Below are 13805 nucleotides of genomic sequence, written 5' to 3'. Positions count from 1 at the left end.
AACTTTTATTTGCCAGAAATTCGTGAATTTCCTCTAAATTTTCATTGTATCAACATGATGTTATTTATGTTTTCTTCATGTTAAATATTTTCCATGTGATCTGCACAGATTACTCCCTTTTCTACCTTGGTATTATTTTGTTGCAATTTTTCTTTTTTTGAACACTAGTACTAGGATTTTATTGAGCATATTTGTCATTTATTAGAATCTAATTAGTTTTATTTATCCTTTTGATGTTTGTCTTTTATTTTGTTAACACTTCCTCTAATATTTATCACTTTGTGTTTTCTCTTTTGCTTGTGTTTACATTTCTGCTCTTTTTCTAGTTTGTGATGAATGCTTAGAACTTAGAAATTCAACCTTTCTTTATTTAAATATACACAATAATATATAAATATATATAATCTAGGATTATACATTTCTCTTTAAGGATAGATTTAACTCCACCCCATAAGATTTGATGAATAATATTTTTAATTGGAAATACATTCTAATTTCCATCATAGTTTACTCATTAATCATCGGTTGTTTACAAGTGTATTTATTAATATCCAAGCATGTAGGAATTGAAGCTAGTGGACGTAGTGTTCTTTAGATGTGCATATGGAACATATACCCAAACTCACCACATGCCAAATGTGCACGTGGAAGCTTTATCCAAATTGACGATATGCCAGACTATGTCATCAATCTCAGTACATTTCAAATAAATTGAAATTATACAAAAGATGTTGTGAAATTAAGCTTCATATCAATCACAAAAATAAAATTAGATAATGCCACCATTGAGGTTATTTCAACATTGCACCGTTTAATATCATAAATCTGAGTAATTCCAAGATGTTAATTATTGTATGAAAAATCTTCAGTGTTGGTTTTCTGTCCCTCTTCTATTTCATGACCCAACTCCCAAACCCACATTGTCTGTGTTCTAGTCACGTTGAACCTTTTCTCAGCTCCCTAGAATATTAAATGCAGGGCTAATTTGCCAGTTTCTGCCATTTCTAAGAATTCCACCAAGAATTTAATCTGCTTACATTAGTCTGATATAATACTAATGCTACTGCCTCTATGAAAAAGTCCATGACACTTCCCTCCCCACAAACATATATGCTATCACTTATTTCATCCCATGGGTCTCTGCATACCTATATTGCAGCCCTATGTCACCACCTTGAATTTGCATCACTGCATATTGTCTCCCCTACTCACCTGTGAACTCGAGGAGATCAGAAACCAAGCAGTTCCATAAGCTCATTGTACACCATAGAAATATTTACTTCTTAAATCAAACACAACCTTCTGAGCTCCTGTTCTGTGCCAAGAACAGCACCAGACACTGGAAAAATAAGGATTTCTTCAATGTGATCTAAATGTAGCTTTAAAGATGATGAAAAGTAAGGACTTACAATACCATGTGTTAGATTCCATGAGAGAGATTTAAGTTAGTTACTGTGGAGTGGTCATAAAGGGTTTCCTTGAGATCATAATGCCTGCAATGATGCTAAAATGAGACAAGTAAGCTAGTTCAAGGTAGAGAGAGAGGGTATCATTTTGGGAGGAAATATTATTGGCTATAAAAGTTAAATTACTAAATGGAGGAAGGCAACATTTTGACCCTGCAGTCCTCATCAGAGTTTTTCCATTTCTTTGGGAGAACGGTGCATACAAAAGAGAGGTGGAGAGCCAGCCCTGATAGCCTAGTGGTGAAAGTTCAGTGCTCACCACTTCGGTGGCCCATGTTGGTTTCCTGGTCATGGATCCACACCATCTCTCTGTGAATTGCCATGCTCTGGTGGTGGCTCACATAGAAGAACCAGAGTGATTTACAACTAGGATATAAAACTATGTACTACAGTTTTGGGGACAATAATAAAAGAGCAAGATTGGCAACAGATATTAGATAGCTCAGGACAAATATTTCCCTTCAAAAAAAAAATAGAAGTGGAGAATGTCGCTGCGAGGCATATACTCACCTATTTCATTGGAAATCACATTCTCTGGGCTGGGAATGGAAGCAAAACAACAGGCAGCCTTGCTCTCTTGAGGGCTCTTCCTGAATCCCGGACTGCAACTCTCACTGCATACAGAATGTGGAGTCTGGAGAAAATCAGATAACACTTGGTAACAGCTGTGACTTTTACCTAATTTTCAAGTAGCTAGAGTGTTTAGAGTATTGGGCCTTAACAAACTTAATCTTGAAATATCTAAATCCAATTCATTGGTTGGACGCCATGCTTATTGTATGATATAAAACACTGGTACACCTCAGAAATACTGTGGGTTTGTTTCCAGAGCACTGCAATAAATCAAATATTGCAATAAAGTGAGTCACACCAATTTTTTGATTTCCTAGTGTATAAAGAAGTTATGTTTACACTATACTGTAGTGTACTAAGTGTGCAATAACATTATCTCTAAAAATCATGTACATAACTTAATTTTTTTAAAAAAATTATTCCTGAAAATTACTAACCACCTTCTGAACCTTCAGCAACTTGCAATCTTTTGCTTATGAAGGTCTTGCTTCTATCTTGGATTGTTGGTAAATGAAAAAATTACTTCAGTTGGAAGTGAATTGTTAAATTCCCATATGTGGCCCTTTATGAAGCTCTGAGGGGGCACAAAACCCAACAAGATTTTGGTTATTCATGTGTAGTGTAAGTAATTGTGATTGGGTTCAACCCACCTCAGTAATTCCCGTGTCCCACTCAATCACCTCCTCAGATAAAGACAATTCTTGACCACGTGGAGCATGTTGGGAATATTCTCCTACTTTCACCTTAAGTCCAAGACCTTCGGGAAAATTCCAAAAGTTGAGAATGGTTTACTCTGAATCTGATTTTCCTTCATCAGCCAAATTCACTGAGTCACCAGCAGGATTGTTAAATTCTATGTTCCTCAGAAAAGGGTGCAGCTAAAAGAGACACATCATCCTGTGGTGAAGTGGGCCCGGGTGTTAAAGAGAAAAACCCTGAATTGGGGACAGCCTTTCATTGTCTGTAATCTTTGCTTCATAGTGTACCTTTATTACAAGTATCCAATGAAGTAAAGCAAATGAAATCATATGGAGAACTAAAATATCATAATGTTTCTAAAATATCAGTTAGTTTCGAGAGAAAATGACTAAAGACAAGAATATCAAGATGATCAGTGGTGATAGGATTCAGACAAATCTCGAGTACAAGGTACAATCTAGCCACCCTCATGCACTCTCTGAATTTTCCCAGACCATCAATCTGCAAAATGATGTTAGCAATACCTAAAGTTGTTACAGAATTAAATGAGATCATTTATGTAAAGTATTCACTATGATGTTCAGCACCAGATAGGCACATAAAGGACAAGTTCTCTTCTTGTCATTGAGGAGCTTCATGGGAGAAGACAGGATATTCCCTATTGAAACGTTAGGCAGGCAGGATGTTGGGATCCTTTGTAACACAAAGCATTGATATTGACTCATAGCTCACTTCCTCGTTGCCACTAGAACCTTCTTGTAGATGACTTACTACTCAGGACTAGATATACCTCCTAGAGAGTGAAACAAGTATAGAAACTCTTGTGCTTTTCTTGGAGAAAGAGTCCTAACTGCTTGGTTTGAGCACCTGTGGAACCATAAGAAAGTCACTTTTGCGAATATACATTCTGTTAAGTCGAAGAGACTTTACCTGCCAGGGACAAAACACCAGACCTTCCCACTTCGCATTGGCTGCATTTCTGCATGTTGAAGAAGCAGCTTGTGAAGGTTCCAGGCCACAGCATACACAACATTTTACATACTGTAACTCCATTCAGTCGTGCTTGTGTCAAACATCTGCCAAGGCAGCCATCCTAAGGAGGCATTAGGTGGACAATTCTCCAGTGTTTTACAGTAAGACTCAGAAATCGTGCAAGGAATAAAGGGAAACCACAACATAGTGAGGTAAATGTCTTCTGGATATTTGGAAGGGTTAACTATCTGGATAAAATTTTCAAAGCCAGGGACCTCACTATGGTGGTGTGAAAAAATGAGAGTCCCATGGAATGAGTCAAGGATGAAATCTCTCTCACTGTGGATAAAATCCCACTCTGATGTCGTGACCCAGACTTTCCATATCACTAAGTACTCCCAAGTAGAAAAGCTCAAGCTTATGAGAGAGTTGGCATCACCAGAAATGATAACCACATTCCCTTCTGTTTCCTCTACTTGCAAATCATATGGCCATGTCCTTGAGTAATATGACCTTTCAGTCACAGGAATCTTTTCCACAAAGGCTGCACAGATTCCATTCCTGTCCATCTCTCCTCTCAAGTCTGAGAGAAACACAACACCTTTCTTGTCTTCTGAGATGACCAGCCCCACCCAGCTCCAACTCAAATGAAGCAGCAAAGAGTCCATGCCAATGGCTAGAGATGTGTCCCTGGGGGCCATCTAATAGAGAGATGGAAACTGCTTATCATCATTCAGGGTAAGATCAAAAGGACCATAGGTAAGCTAAAAGGAAAAGACAACTGGAAGTAATATTAGGAAGGGGATTGGCAAAAATCACACTCTCAGTCCTGAAGGCTGTTCAGCAACACCTGGAGTGGTAGAAGAGGACAATTGCTCATTTCATTTTCTAATCATTTTGCACTCCCTGAAAGCTTTCTATAAAATAAGATCAGCCAGAGTTTCAGGAAACTGCTTTGTCTCCTTCCCCCTCAAACTTCTCTCTACTCCAAAGAAAGGAAATGTCATTCTCCATCGAGGTCCTGTACACGGATCCTTTGAGATCATATCCTTTGAGAGATGCACAAACCCAGTCTCCTCCTCTCTTCCTTTTTAGGCCCCTGAGAATGGCACCAAAGGAGACGTGGTTTCATCTCTCCCCATCCCATGCAGTCTTACCTGTGGAAATTTGTACAGTTCTAGCAGTGTTCCAATCTGGGCAGAAATTGCCCAGGTGGTTCCTGTAAGGACCGCTAGAGACTTACTCTCTCTCCTGCAGTCGTAATTAGGGATGTCCTTGCCCAACCCTGAGAGCCAAATCAGGGAACTCTCCAATGTCCTCCTTTCACTGGGTAGGGCATTATAGAGATCAAATCCCAGAGACATGTTGGGCAATATATGAGGGTCCCTGTTGATTTCCTCAATGGCAAAAACCAAGGACAGAACATACTAGTAGTTCTTGTACTGAAACCTGCATAGAGGGATAAGGATCCTTAGGGAAAATACTCAAAATGATTTCCTTCAAATGCAATACAATGACTTTATTAAAATGAATTTGCTATTGACTCGAATGTCTGTGGCAACAGATGACACTCTTGAAGCCTTAGAATTTATAACTAAAGAAAATAACATGACTCCAGCTGTGGAACGTCCTTACTGAATTCCACACTCATGAAAGAAACTGGTTAAATACACAGAAGAAAGTACAATGAATGGAAAAACAGATCACATTCAGAGTAGACTTGTAAATGGCTCTTTGGTTCAGGATCCAAAATGCTTGTTTATATGAGCACACCATTAAATCCTTCCTAGAAGAGCAACAATATTAGCATGAGATTGGAGAAAGCCCTGGGGAGGAAGAATAATTGCAACTGGAAGATACGTGACAAGCATAGACGCATGACATGTGCACGTTGAGAATGGTGCAACAGAAGGCTGTCAATCAAATTGCCTAAACCTCTGTCCCCTCAAACCTGTGCGTCTGCCACCATCAAAACCAGGAAACTAAGGTGAACTTCAGAGATCCAATGAAGGAGGAATCATCAACAGGCAGGAACAATTGAAAGAATCAAGAAGGACTGAAGGGACTAGAAACACTTAGGAATCTAAGAGAGAGAGCATTGTAAAGTTTAAAAAGCTTCTCATCCATTTCTTATTTTAAAAATATAAAATTAAAATTAATCATTAACATCTTTAACGGTACCTATTCCTGATAGCCCATATTGTCTTCATCTTTCCTACAGACTTTCTGCACACAAATAACACCTAAGCCAAAGAAAATTCTCTGCATTTCTATTGCCTGGGATTTGTAATAGCATCAAGAATAAAATAGAGCAGTCTCTTATACTTATTTCAAGTGTTCTATTATTTGAGGATTGATTAGTACCCTAGTTCATGCTCACTGCTTATTAATGTTCCCCATGTCCCTGTGAAGAATAGGTGTTCTTCACTTGTTGGGTATAGGGTTCGATGTGTATCCATTAAATCAAACTTGCTAATTTGTTTTTCAAATACTCTATTATTAGATATATGTTATTCTTTGTCTCAGAGGAAAGTTGAAATTCTTCACTATGATGATATATTATGTCTACCTCTCCTCTTCCTCTGCCTCCTTCTCTTGTACTTCCTCCTCCTCCTCCTCCGACTTTTTCTTCTTGTCTTCTCCTTCTTCTCCTTCTCCTCCACTTCCTTCTCCTCCTTCCTTTCCTAGTTGAGGCTATATTATCTTCACAGGACATCGTGTGTAGTATAACAACTATATCTTCATGATAAGTTGAACTTATATACCATTGGGGATTAACCACTTAATTCCTAATGATGCTTTGTTCCGCATCTGTTTTATCTCATATTATTATAGCTACCCTGGGTTGATTTTTGATTGATTTTGTCCTAGCATATCTTTATATCTTCTATTCTGTTTTGAATTTCTAGTTTTCCATGTTTTTTAGTTTTCACAAGTCTTGTAAACAAGATATAGCTAAATTTATCATTGTCGCATCAAATTTAACAATCTGTATTTAACTGGAGAATTTATTGCATTTACATTTGTTTTATTTATATCCTTCTTTTGCTCCCACTATCTATATGTTTTCCTTCTATTTTTTCCACAAGTTTTATTATGTTATTTCCCTTTAAAATTTATTGATTTATACTTGTTTTCCATATTCTATTGTATCTCCTCTATTTGGGTGAGAGTTATAGTCTCTACTTCTATTTTACCACCAGCCCACATTGCCTGAAGTGGATATAGTTTCTCATCTCCTGAGAAATTTATAGACCCTTTAACTTTCAGTTTTACCCTCATGACTCACTTGTTTTTGCTGTACAGTACTTTATTTCTCCTTTTTCTTTACTCTCTCTCATCATCTCCATATCTAAATTATCTTTCATGTTTTTTAGTTCCTTGTCTTTCTATGCTGCATTCTATTTCCTTCAGAATTCAAATTTGGTTTTCTATTCTCTCTTCTGTTGTAGAACCCATCTATGAAGTTTTAAAACTCAACAGTTATGTATTTTTCATCTCTTAAAGTTCTATAAGGCCCTTTGCCAAATATGTCATATCATTTCTAGAGTCTCCTGCTTGATTTTGTTATTCCATTTTTTGTCGTTCCATTTTTTATACACAGTTATTTTATATCTTGAAGTTGGTAAGTCTAATAGTGAAGGTTTTGGTGTTTAAATCTATTGTTTTATTTTTAATTTTCTTATGTCTTATGACTCTTATCGACAATGGCATGTATTCCTTATTTGTTTGGAGAACTTTGATTATGAGCTCATATTTGTCTGATTTTAATGTGTACAGAATGTAAGGCTTTAGTTTAGATTCTTTCCTCCAGAGAAGAATGTCACTGGTTTCTGCTCACAGTCATGTGGGATGACACCAAGCTAAGTGCCTTTTTTGTGTGACTCACAACTAATCTGTGAGTCCCAGATTCATTCCCTCAAATCACTGGTGACTCAAAGACAAATCCTTTCATGAGAGGATCATACTGGCCTTTGACCACTGGGTGAATCCAAATTTGTCTAGTGCTTACAATTTCCTTCTTCTGTCCTTTGAGACTTGGCTTACATCTTGTGAACTCAAGAATGCAATAACATTATATTTTATGGAAGATAGCGTTATGTGGAGGGAAACTCCTTTGAGGTATCTAGTCCTCCATACTCCTAGTATTTCATTCTTTTGGATACTTCTTTGCATTTCTTTCTTTTAATAAAAATTCTTTCTTTAACTTGAAAAGAAAATAAATTTTAAAATCAAATGTGTGAGCTTGGGAGTATAGAAATAATTTACACGCTATTCAACAAAATAAGTTTAAGATATAGATAATTTTCCAGTAATGTATGTATGGATTAGGTACATTTAAGTGAAACTAAGAACCTCTATTTAGAACATATTTAATCAAGTTTTAGGAGAAGAATCATTGAGATGCACACTCCAGGAACATTCTGTTTCTGTGAGGTGCACACATACTACACATATACCTGATCGTCATGTGACAAGCCATGATATGGCCAACTTTAGTTCAACTTAGTTCAGGTGTGATGTGATCAATTAAACTTGAAGAAGGGAGAGTGTCCAGAATGTCCAGAAGCCCCATGTGTTTCCAATGTTAGAGCATTAAATACTGAGAACAAGGAAGAATGGTGCAGGTGTTGTATAAATAAATTACAATGTCTAAAGAACAGAGAACAGCATCCACATTAAACGTATTGCTGATTGTGCCACATTTCTGAAAATAAAGCACACCTTTCAGAGGAAAAATGAAGAACGTTTTTGTGTCAGTTAGGGCCTCAAAATGCTGAGGTGGAGTTAGGAGTACAAGAAGATTATTGTGGCATAACACCTGTGAAGAATCAAAGGCTTGGGTAGGAACAGCCCGCACACTCAGATACGGATTTTACTCCCTCTGAAATGAAAAAAAATAAGGAATGTTAGGCAGAGGAGCTTTGAATCACAATGTGGAGATGCTAGTCTCCACCCGAGACCTACTGAATCAGAATGTTTGGGGTGGGGTACAGCAAACCTTCTGTGTTTTAACAAGCCTTCCAGATAATTCAGATCCATAATCAAGTTTGAGGTTGACGAGTTTCAAAAAAAAACACAGTACCAAAGAAGTGAACACTGAAAAATTAAAACAATTGTCTCAGTACTTTGTGTTAATGTGATTTTTAAAAAATGCAAAACACAAACTACTTTAAAGAATGTGCATAAAATTTAAAACCATCCTGAACCAAGAGCTTAATCTATACCTAGAGACACTGGATTTGGAGAAAAAGAAAAGAAGTAGAATACTAATTAATTTTTCACCTAACATTGAGGAGGCAGTGAGGCAAGACTTCAGATTCTGGGTTCTTCTTATTTCTCAAATTAAAAATATTGTAAAATAGGGGCCAGCCTGGTGGCATAGTGGTTAAGTTTGCACGCTCTGCTTTGGTGGTCTAGGGTGCGTGGGTTCGGATCCCGGGTGCGGACCTCTGCACCACTCATCAAGCCATGCTGTGGTGGTGTCGCATATAAAGTAGAGGAAGATGGTCATGGATGTTAGCCCAGGGCCAGTTTTCCTCAGCAGAAAAAATAATTCTAAAATAGAATGTGAAAAAGATGTATATATCCAACATGGTGAAAAAAAGTTTAATAAGGAAAATTACTTTAAATGGTGCAAAACAAGGAAAAAAGAAAAAAAGCAAAGTACAAAATTTAAAAATAAAACCACAGAGATAATGCTACATATAGCAGTTATACTATACTGAAGTTACTTAAATCACTTTTTCAATATTGAATGTTACTCTACATTCCACAAAGACATAGGAAACTAACATTGAACATAGATGCTGAAAGAAAGGGGATTGTCAGTGATATTCCATACACGTGCTCACAAAAGTAAAGCCACAACTAATATGAAACTTTTATATATGAATGTGTATAATGGTACACATATCTGAAGGCAAAATATTTAGGGGCTAAAAGGTGGTTAGCAGTCAAAATGTATATGTTCAATTATAGTATCATATATTTAAAAAAGGATTTAATAATAGGAAGTAAAGTGAACCTAACTACAACCAAAGTAAGAGTATTCAATTAACTTCTCAGTATTTGTCCAAAAAAAGTCAATATAGGAATCATATATATTGTTAATCTTGATTTATCATTAAATATGTTTGGAGCATACACACACACGTGCCTGCATATAAATATCAAACATCCTACTTCAAAACAAAGAAAGCATATTATTATAAAATTAGGTCTATCCTTGTCCAGCAAGCAATTTCGACATAGCAATCAATTCCTGAAGCCGCCAGAAGAGAGATACATGGCCAACCATAGATATTCTGACTCAGTAGCTCATCAGAGGAACGGGCAGAATTGAAATCCAGTTCCTTAACCAACTTGCACGCAAAAATGCTCATTAACTGCCAACATATCTTAAACAAATCAGACAATTTATAAGCCAATAAACACTCTCATGCATAACCGTTTGGTCAAACAGGAAATCAAACCAATGATTAGAAAGGAGTGGTGATGGTTTGTAATTGGTATTTGAGTGGTGAACACGATGTAATCTATGCAGAAATAGAAGCATAATGATATAAACCTAAAATTTATACAGTGTTATAAACCAATGTTACTGCAATAAACAAAAATTAAAAATAAATAAATAAATAAATGAAGGAGTAGCAAGGAGCCCTGGAGAGAGAGGAGAGAGAAAGGAAGAAGAAAAGAAAACTGTCTGTTCTGAGAGAAAATATCTCAGCAAGGGAGGGGGAGAGGGGAATCACCTCCCCCAAACCTGGAGGAGGAGAGAGAGGGGGAGGAAAGGGGGAGAGAGAATCCCCCTCTGACCGTTCCCTGCAGGATCTTAGGGCTGGCCAAATCCTTAACAAGACAGGTTGGCTGGAGAAAATCAGACCCAGCTGAAGAACATGTGTCCATGGGAGAAACCTGGGAAACTGAGTTTCTCCACACAGGGCAGAGATTCTCATCTTGCATCCTCTCCTGAGCTAATGACAAAGGTGTATGTCTTGGGTGGGCCTGGGGGATGGGAGAGGGGGAGAAGGCCATTGTCATGCAGAGGGACATGGAAAGGCTTATCTGAACCCTTTCCCCTGCACTGGGGTCAGGTCCAGAAGGGCCAGCACGGAGGTGACCAGGAACAGGCCTGTCTGTGGTGTGGCTGGCCCCGGGGCAGGCATGGGGGTGGTGGGTGGAAGTGGGATGGCGTGTGAGTTGGCACCAGCCAGCGGTGGAGGCAGCGACTCAGAGGTCAGGGGTCTCTCTCTCTCTCTCCCCCTCTCTCTCTCTCTCCCCGCCTCGGGGACCTGAGGAGAGTAAGGTGCTGCGCCCTGCCCACCTCGCCTACCTCTCCCATGGGCCCTTCTTTCTCTGACCGCTCCAGGAGCCCTGCGGGCTTGGGTTCAACCCTCCACACCCCCGTACAGGCCAAGGGCGTGTGCGCGATCGGCGGGGCCTAGGGCTGGCCTCGGGGGTCCGCAGTGAAGGCCCCGCCCACCCGCCAGGCTCTGACCGGCTGGCGCCACCCAGCTGCAGCGGTTTCATCGCCGCCCTTCTGGACTTGGCTTCAGCTGCTGTCTCCCTCCCCTCCCCCACTCCCACTCAGCTTGAAGGCCGCTTCCCTGCCTTGAAAGCATTGCTCTGGCTCTGATGGCCAGAGGCGTACCGGGCTTCAAGCTCAAGGCTCTGCCTGGCCAGCTGCTTCGTCCCCTGGCTCATTTCTTCCTGGAAAGACAAAGCTATTGCTTCACCCCACACCTCCACTTTGCGACTGCAGCCAGGCCAGGTGTAGGAAAGGCTCTTGAAGTCAGAAGTGCCGAGACAGGCGTATGGCACTGCAGGGCTAGGGAGCCAGGGCCCTACTGGCCCTACTGGCCCTACTGGGCAATCCCTTCCCACAACAGCTCCCAGCCTCCTCTCTGGAGTCGGGAAGGTCTGGCCTTCCTAGTCCTTGGCCATGGCTCTAGGGAGAAATCCTCGCCAGAGTGTGGCATGAGGCCCTCTGACTAAGGGTGCATGTGCCACACCCAGGGCGACATGAAGGCTGGCGCAGATCGCGTGCTCTTTCCAAAGGAGGCTTGCCTATTGGCTCATCCACCTGCGCCGGGCCCCTTTCCTTGTGGGATCATGTCCGGTGGAAAGAGCCTTGGTGCCTGCTGCCAATTTTTTGGGGTGTGTTCTTGCCCCCTTCTGCGAAGGGAACCACTTGACAACTGCTGTGCCACACCTCGGGTCTTTTAGCCTCCCTCAGCTGTGTCCCCGCCATGCCCATTCCTACCTCCATGGAGGGACTACTAAGGTCTTGGCACTTGCCAAGTGGAAATAGTCATTAGAGACTTAACTTGGAGTTGTAGTAAAAGAGCATAACATAACAGCATTGAGCTTGGGCTCTGCCATTTATGAGCTGTGTAACCTGGATGAGTTTTCTAGCCCCTGCACCCAGTCTCTTCATCTATATAATTGTGAAAAGACCAACATCTACTACGTCGGGATATTTTGAGGATTATGTGTGTTAATGTATCTTCAAGCACAGAATTAACATTCAGAGTGTAGTGCCTGGCTCAGTAGAAGTGTTTGCTGCTGTTATTATAATTATCATTATTTCATGTCCTTCACTTCCTCGTGAGTTCCCTGTCAAACCAACCATGGTCCATGGTGTCAACAGTTTTATTCCAGGCTCCTGCTTAATGGCCTGCAGAGGGATCCTCCCGCTCATAACCTCTTATTTTTATCCCAGTCTCTGGAACTCTTTCTTCTTGGCACTGAGGCACTGAATGGGGTCCCACACCCAACCCTGCATGTACTCCTTTTAATATCCCATGCTTTTGAAATACTGTTTAGTGTTTACTTGGTGGAATATACTCCCTGACATGAACAACACACGGGAGATAGGATTTAGGAAACATTGTTCCATGTAGGGCTCTGATTTTATCATAACACAGAGTACAGATGATCAAGGGCCAAGGTAGAGTTCCTTATTGCAAAAATCTTCAGAGATGAGGGTGTTCTAATGTGACACCACCTGAAAATAAAGCCAGCACATAAAAGCAGTTGTAGTTTTAAAAGGAAAAGCACACAACTGAAAGAATTGATCCCATTAAATACACTATTCTATTTGTTTATGTATCAAATTACTGATAGGTAATAAGCAGGTGTACAGATAGTAGAATTATCAATTTCACAGAGAATTCTTTTAACAGTTGTTCATATCTTGTGTTTTACATCATTTATTAAGGTAATATTTTCATCTTTACTTTTCCTTGTGTCTCTATCTTTCTCAACTTTTCCAAGAGATATATTTATATTATCTTCTCAAATTTTAGGGAAAGTTAAAAAAAGTTATGAAACATTTGAAGTTGTTGATTTTGTATATTGGAGGAGGACTAGATTGCAAGTGAATTAGTGATAATTAGAGTTTTAGTTTGGTAAAAGATGGTAGCTGGAATTGATACCAGGATGTTTGTAAGCTAATTTTTACTTCATTATTTGATATAGTTTCTAAAATGCCAGAACCGGTAATTTTAAATTTAACAACTTGTCTCATTTTAAAATATGTGTTCTTGGAGAGGGTGACTGAGGTAAGTAGACAATAATTTACTGTAGTGACTTGTTTTTCTCCAATTAATCTGTTATAAACCCAACAGGCATATAGCATTCTTTTGTCCAAATGACCTGATGGCACTTTCTTAACTTTTCTTGCTGTGATTCTAGCAATCTAGGGTCACACCACCTTCTCTCTCCTAGTCATGATTTCAGTTGTAAGAGTCACATTGTCAATAATATGGTGACAAATTTGCACACAGTCTACAATTTACTAAAATATATATATCAATTGCAAGCTTTGATAACATGATTGTTAAGGAATGAACAATTTGCAGTGCACTTAACAGCTGATTGCTACACATTATTGTGTAAGGACATCATGGTTAAAACCATTATTTGCAACATGGGGCCCCTTTCAATTTTATTTTAATGGAAAGTGTTCAATGACATTTTTCTTTTGAAGAAGAAAGACTTGCATTTCCATCTTAGAAAATTATGAACTTGTTTTTAGCCCTTTTTCTTGTCTTCAGCTCTTCTTTATATTGATTACTAATTCACATGTCC

Source organism: Diceros bicornis, chromosome 11 (genome assembly GCF_020826845.1).
Source record: "Diceros bicornis minor isolate mBicDic1 chromosome 11, mDicBic1.mat.cur, whole genome shotgun sequence".
In the NCBI taxonomy this organism is placed as follows: Eukaryota; Metazoa; Chordata; class Mammalia; order Perissodactyla; family Rhinocerotidae; genus Diceros; species Diceros bicornis.
This window is presented reverse-complemented; position numbering follows the sequence as displayed.